This window comes from Amphibalanus amphitrite, unplaced genomic scaffold, assembly GCF_019059575.1.
Source record: "Amphibalanus amphitrite isolate SeventyFive unplaced genomic scaffold, NRLGWU_Aamphi_draft 000133F_arrow, whole genome shotgun sequence".
Classification (NCBI taxonomy): Eukaryota; Metazoa; Arthropoda; class Thecostraca; order Balanomorpha; family Balanidae; genus Amphibalanus; species Amphibalanus amphitrite.
Genome location: NW_024881628.1, coordinates 190,812 through 198,957, shown reverse-complemented (window position 1 = coordinate 198,957; position 8,146 = coordinate 190,812).

Below are 8,146 nucleotides of genomic sequence, written 5' to 3'. Positions count from 1 at the left end.
ACAACATCCTATCAAAATTTTACCGCACGATGAGTCCTCTCTTCCCAATAGCATCTCTACTTCCACGACAAATCTTACTTCAGATCTATCAAATGTATGTCCAGCCCCATCTCGACTACTGCGACTCAATATTTGATTGCCATCTGACAGCATTTGACAAGTCCAGACTAGAGAAAGCACAGAACAGGGCGGCACGCCTTATCACTGACACACCTCGAAGGACGTCTACAGCGGGCCTCCGGAAAGAGCTGGGCTGGACCTCACTAGTAGACAGACGTCGCGCCCACAAAGTGCAACTCTATCACAAGATAGCATTAGATGATCGTGTTCCGGACTTCATAAAAGACATCATACCCAAAACGAGAAACCTAGAGATGGAGAGAAATCTGCGATGCACACAGTCCACTCAACGCACCATCCCAGCAGTCCGCTCAGCTTCCTACGCGAGATCTATCATCCCAACAACAACAAGAATCTGGAACGAACTACCCAACGACGTACGAGCCGAACACAGCCAAAAATTCTTCAAAAAGAGGCTGTATGCATATGCCGGTATAAACATGTCACCTAGCTCCTACCTAAGCAAAGGTTCCAAAATTGGAAACCGGCTTCACACCCGACTCAGGCTTAATTCATCAGATCTTAAAGACCACAGATTCAAATTATGGAAAAGTGATTCAGCCAAGTGCAGTTGTGGTGCTGCTACAGAAAACAACGAGCATTTCCTCCTAATCTGTCCACTCTTTCGCACAGAACGAGAAGAATTGTTCGAAAGGTTAACTGAAATTCTCAGTGAGAACTTTCAAAACATTCCTCGGAAAAAGAAAATAGAAACACTGCTAAATGGGCCTTCGCGAGTTATGAAGGTTACCCGCCATGACACCGCCATGGCCGTCCAGAGCTATAGGGGCATTCCACGTCAAATCAAACACCGAAATCCGTCATCCCCTTCGATTTTTCTGAAAATTTGTAGGCAGACTGGGCATGGTTCAAAACTAAGTTACGTGTAATATTTTCGAAATTTGATAACGTATCGCCGAGATATAGGTCATCGAATATAGCCAAAAATGCCACACATCATTTTTTTAAATGCTTATAACTCTGGTTCCTTTTCTGGTATCAAAATGATATTAACAGGGTCTTGTAGGCAATTGATAAGGCTTTGATTTTTAATTATAAAATTAAATTGAAGTGACCTTGAATTGCATTTGACCTTGAATTAAAACAGAAAAATTTAAATAGCAAAAAACACGCCACCTTCGATTTGAGTAATTTTTACATATTATGTCCGTCACAATGTTCCTAACCATCTGTGAAAAAATTGGAGTGGGCCATTCATAACTTTCGCGGCAAACGCCGTTTTCATGCATCAACATCACGCAACCGCGCGTGACCTTGAAAGACAGAGTCAAGACATGCTTGCTTGTGTACACTTTCTGAAATGAATGATTGCTGATTAGTGATATCCCAAACTCTGCGAGGGAAATGCATAGTCATCGTAGTCAAGCATTCACGTTCCATTGTAAAAGTGTCTCAGGCAAACGGTATTTTGCGGTGAATTTTGAGCCGTGTGGAAATGCATCATGAAATAAATTCAACGAAAACATTATCACGCAACGATATCTTCACGTCTTTTGATCTTCACTATACGAAAGAACATACATTTTTGAGTATGTATGGGGAATTTCTAGTTAATCCGATAATAAATATGGCAGTTAGAGTCCTGCTAAGAGTAACATGTCGCCGGCTGAGGCGGGATCGGCCGACGCGGGAAACGCAGCAGTCACAGTTTTGTGTTTACACGTTCATATTTCAATTGTTTACCAACCTATTTTCAGAATTCTTTCACCATAAGACTGCCTGTACATTTCTTAGTCTTCTCACAAAATTTGACGCGAATCGAACGTAATCAGCGGTAAGGAGCGCGATGTAAAGACGGAACCGTTCCGTTCCGTCCCGGCACAGTCTACAATTCAGGCGGCGCGTAGCGGTCGGCGCCGACTCGCGGCGACAGGATGTTCACTTTACACCGCTATTACTAGAACCGTTGTGAACCGATTTTCTTATTGCTTGCACGATGAGATGTGCAATTCAATTCTGGACAGGTAGCCATAAGTAATTTCGCATCAATATTATGAGATATTGGCGAAAAACAGGAGGGGTGGGGCGAAATTCACTCTTCCCCCTCCACTGCGCGTGCTAACATACGTTTGCATATGTGCCATTTTCTTCAAAAGTTATGAATGGCCCACTCTAATTTTTTCACAGGTTGTTAAGAATATGGTAGGCAATAAAATATATGAAAATGAGCCAAATCGAAGGTGGCGTGTTTTTTGCTATTTCAATTTTTGTGCTTAAGAACAGAGTTAGGCAAATTTCAAGGTCATATATTTAAGTCGATGCAATTCTAAACAAATGCTTAAGAAATTACCTAAACAGTAAGGTTTATTTCATTCAAATCAAACAAGTACAACCAAAGTTATGGTCGTTCAAAAATATAAAGATGCAACATTTTGTAAAAATTTGATGCCCTATATTTAGAAGACCTGTGGTCAGAATGTGCAAAAAAACATCAATGTAATGTCCGGGGCGACACAGGAACTCGCTCACAAATTTATAATGAAATCGCTGATGGTAAGGTGCAAAACAGCCGATTTTTGTTCGATTTGACGTGGAATGCCCCTATATACTCAAAACGCGGAGATTTGCCTGCTAGAACTAGGAGCAGCACTTCCATTTCGGAATACAGAGCAGTGGCGCGAGTAGGGGCGGGGACAGGCGCTTCGGCCAAGGCAGGGTCGACTTCGCTATGTTAATATTGACATTTTGATTAAGATCAGTAGTGATTAGTACTAGTAGTGTTCGATTAGAAGTGTTATTGTCTGCTTTCTACGTGTTTCGAGCGGCGTCTCGTTTTAAGCGCCATAGCGCTTCTACGCCAATCGGAATGTTTCGACAAGTGTAAATATGGATGCTCAAATAAATCATCTCTCATCTCATCTCATCTCATCTCATCTCGCCCATGTAGGGGGGGGGGGTTGGTGCAACCCCCCCCCCTGAGGCTTTTCGGAAATAGTGCAAAAACGGCGGCGCGCAGCGCCGCCAAATTTTGGGTACCTGATGGGGCAAACCTTGCGCATCTTTTGATAAAAAAATTTGACCGGGTCATGTCAGGTCACGGAGTTATGACGTCACAAAGGGAACAGCCTCCGGCCGGATTTTCACAAACTGAGTGCCAACGCCCGAGGTTTCCTGCCGGTGGTACGGACATCGGTTGATGGATCGTGATGAAACTTCCCATGCATGTTAATGCAAGTATTGGCTATCATATGGTATAAAAAACTTGACCGGGTCAGGTCAGGTCACGGAGCTATGACGTCACAAGAGGAACAGCGTCCGGTACTATTTTTGAAAAGCGCCCGAACCACTATTTTGCTAATTCTTGTCACCTCAATGGGAATATGCAGCAATATTAGCTTCTATAGGGAGCAAATGGACCTCCCAAATCCAAAAATACAATCAGATTTCAAAAATTTAAATTTTGATTTTTCGAATTTCTGCCGTCGACTGTGACCTTGCCGACTTCCGGCGCTCCCAACGCGCCATTTTTAAGAGCTAGGGAAACGAAATACATACCAAACGATAGAGAATTGATCAAGGAACACGATAGTGAAGGTTTCAAGTCGATATCTCCCACCGTTTTGCCGCAATCGCCGTGGAAAGTTGAAAAAAGTCTATTTTTCCGAAAATTTGACCTTTGACCGGTCAAAAGTAGGTCAAATGTTGACCTAGGACCAAAAAATATACCACCAATCGCGAGATCTCGGCGAGAGCAATCCGTTGGGCTTTTCCGCTAAGCTCCACGACGCTCCATTTTCAAACGCCAAGGGGGGTCGCACCAACCCCCCCCCCCCCTGCATGGGCGAAGGTGGCAGATCGCCGTTTACGGGCGAGGGTTAACGACCCGGATCTGAAATTTTCACACGTGAGGAAAAGACTGAGAAGGGGAGGACACCATAATAGAGATCAACCTAGGGTAGGTGCCCCGTAACCCCGAAGGCCGAAATCTAGTTTTCACACTGGTTTTAGGCCACTTATACCTAATTCATCCCTTGGCTTTTTCAACCAAAAGAAAACATTTTCAAAAAGTGCCGTATTCCGTCTTAACCCGCACACCGACGGGGGGGGGGGGGGGCGTGGCGAATATCCGCCCCCTGAGGTTTTTCACGTACGCGCAGAGAAATTTGGTATGACTTTTCTCTCATCAATTTTACACATGGTGTGCAAGTATGAACCTCCTAACTTTTAAGGTCAGGTCACCAGGACATTGAATGACCCAACCTCAAGTCACTTTTTTGCAACTTTGTCACCGTGTCAGAGCTACAGTAGATGACGGAGTCCTTTGAAAGTCGGAGAATGTTATTAGGTCATTAGTAGCTCCAATTTGTACATCTCGGAATTTTGATATCGATGACCTAAGGTCAGGTCAATTTCTCGACTTCCCCATTATATGGGGAAGTCGTCAAAGGGGAAGTAGGAAGGAAGTAGTCAATGGGGAAAAAACAACTCCTTGTTTTTCCACTAAAACGCGTCAGAATGGCCCCCATATACCATACATGACTTCATATACGATCAACCTTCACTACCTTGAGGCCTGTTTTGCTGTTGGGCAGCTGTAAGGTCATGTGACGTCATCAAAGGTCACCAAAGGTTTTTTTGCCAATAACTCCTTACAGGAACAAGATACAGCTACGTGGATGGTCTCATTGTGTTCAGCTCATCAAGGCGCATCGAATGCTATGCATGATGACCTCGAGGTCACGTGACCTGAGGTCAACCTTTGACCTTGACCTTTCGAGGTCAACATATATATGATTCGATGCGGATTGACGAGAGGATCACGATGGTGCCCTTAGTTTGCTTCTAGCTTCACCAATTCGAAAATTATTCGAGAAAAACACTCCATATCTAGCGCCGCCATTTTTGACCGCCGCCACTCGCCATCTAGCGCCACCGACTTTTTTTACCAACCTCTGTAACGTCATCTTTGACCTGACCTGAAAATGACCTACGTAAAAATTGTAGACCTTGTCCGTGCGCATCCCGTGCCGTTTACCACTTGTCGCTATCTTGCTTCGTTCTCGAGATCTCAGGGGGGGGGGGGGGCGGGGGGCGGTCATCCGCCCCCCGTCGCGTCGGTTTTAAGTTGGCGCAGACCCCTCCTCAGACTCCCAGCTCAGCTGGGAGTGTCTAAAAAGCAGACGAGATTAGCAGACGAGCCCATGCTCAGTAACTACTGGAACGATTTTAATAATTCTTTCACCATTCAATAGCAGGGAACTTATATAGGTGCCGTTTTTCGTTTTTTGGCGATTGGTTCACTCTGACTGGACCAATCGGACCAAAATGGTTCAGAACCATACACCCCCTTAAAAGCAGACGAGCCCATGCTCCGAAACTACTGGACCGATTTCGATGAAACCTTCACCATTAGACGCGCCGTGGTCTGAAACGGTGCCGTTTTTGATAATTTTTTGATTGGTCCACCCAAACTGGTCCAAATCGGTCCAAAACCCCTAAAATCTGTTGCAGACGAGCCCATGCTCCGAAACTACTGGACCGATTTCGATGAAACCTTCACCATTAGACGCGCCGTGTTCTGAAACGGTGCCGTTTTTGATTATTTTTTGATTGGTCCACCCAAACTGGTCTAAATCGGTCCAAAACCGCTAAAATCTGTTGCAGACGAGCCCATGCTCCGAAATTACTGGACCGATTTCGATGAAACCTTCACCATTAGACGCGCCGTGGTCTGAAACGGTGCCGTTTTTGATAATTTTTTGATTGGTCCACCCTAAGTGGTCCAAATCGGTCCAAAACCCCTAAAATCTGTTGCAGACGAGCCCATGCTCCGAAACTACTGGACCGATTTCGATGAAACCTTCACCATTAGACGCGCCATGATCTGAAACGGTGCCGTTTTTGATAATTTTTTGATTGGTCCACCCTAAGTGGTCCAAATCGGTCCAAAACCGCTAAAATCTGTTGCAGACGAGCCCATGCTCCGAAACTACTGGACCGATTTCGATGAAACCTTCACCATTAGACGCGCCGTGGTGTGAAACGGTGCTGTTTTTGATAATTTTTTGATTGGTCCACCCTAAGTGGTCCAAATCGGTCCAAAACCCCTAAAATCTGTTGCAGACGAGCCCATGCTCCGAAACTACTGGACCGATTTCGATGAAACCTTCACCATTAGACGCGCCATGGTCTGAAACGGTGCCGTTTATGATAATTTTTTGATTGGTCCACCCTAAGTGGTCCAAATCGGTCCAAAACCGCTAAAATCTGTTGCAGACGAGCCCATGCTCCAAAACTACTGGACCGATTTCGATGAAACCTTCACCATTAGACGCGCCGTGGTCTAAAACGGTGCCGTTTTTGATAATTTTTTGATTGGTCCACCCTAAGTGGTCCAAATCGGTCCAAAACCCCTAAAATCTGTTGCAGACGAGCCCATGCTCCGAAACTACTGGACCGATTTCGATGAGACCTTCACCATTAGACGCGCCGTGGTCTGAAACGGTGCTGTTTATGATAGTTTTTTGGTTGGTCCACCCTAAGTGGTCAAAGTCAGTCCAAAATGCCTAAAACCCCTTTGTACTTTATCAGAGTCCGGATAGATTTCTGCAGCACAGAGGTGCCCCAATCCCATTGTCATGCATTTTGCTTTCCAAACTAGAGCAAAAATGCATGCTAATTGGGTCGAGGGCACCTCCGCGCTGCGGAAACCAGCTCATCGGTTGACTACGTGAAAACGTATTTTTGGGCTGTACTTGAACCGATTTGGACCACTTAGGGTGGACCAATAAAAAAATTATCCAAAAGCGGCACCGTTACAGACCACAGCGCGTCGAATGGTGAAGGTTTCATCCAAATCGGTCCAGTAGTTTCGGAGCATAGGCTCGTCTGCAACAGTTTTTAGGGGTTTTGGACCGATTAGGACCACTAAGGGTGGACCAATCAAAAAATTATCAAAAACGACACCGTTTCAGACCACGGCGCGTCTAATGGTGAAGGTCTCATCGAAATCGGTCCAATAGTTTCGGAGCATGGGCTCGTCTGCAACAGATTTTAGGGGTTTTGGACCGATTTGGACCACTTAGGGTGGACCAATCAAAAAATTATCAAAAACGGCACCGTTCCAGACCACGGCGCGTCTAATGGTGAAGGTTTCATCGAAATCGTCCAGTAGTTTCGGAGCATGGGCTCGTCTGCAACAGATTTTAGGGGTTTTGGACCGATTTGGACCACTTAGGGCGGACCAAACAAAACTTATCAAAAATGGCACCGTTTCAGACCACGGCGCGTCTAATGGTGAAGGTTTCATCGAAATCGGACCAGTAGTTTCGGAGCATGGGCTCGTCTGCAACAGATTTTAGCGGTTTTGGACCGATTTGGACCACTTAGGGTGGACCAATCAAAAAATTATCAAAAACGGCACCGTTTCAGACCACGGCGCGTCTAATGGTGAAGGTTTCATCGAAATCGGTCCAGTAGCTTCGGAGCATGGGCTCGTCTGCAACAGATTTTAGGGGTTTTGGACCGATTTGGACCACTTAGGGTGGACCAATAAAAAAATTATCAAAAACGGCACCGTTACAGACCACAGCGCGTCGAATGGTGAAGGTTTCATCCAAATCGGTCCAGTAGTTTCGGAGCATAGGCTCGTCTGCAACAGTTTTTAGGGGTTTTGGACCGATTAGGACCACTAAGGGTGGACCAATCAAAAAATTATCAAAAACGGCACCGTTTCAGACCACGGCGCGTCTAATGGTGAAGTTTTCATCAAAATCGGTCCAGTAGTTTCGGAGCATGGGCTCGTCTGCAACAGATTTTAGGGGTTTTGGACCGATTTGGACCACTTAGGGTAGACCAATCAAAAAATTATCAAAAACGGCACCGTTCCAGACCACGGCGCGTCTAATGGTGAAGGTTTCATCGAAATCGTCCAGTAGTTTCGGAGCATGGGCTCGTCTGCAACAGATTTTAGCGGTTTTGGACCGATTTGGACCACTTAGGGCGGACCAAACAAAAACTTATCAAAAATGGCACCGTTTCAGACCACGGTGCGTCTAATGGTGAA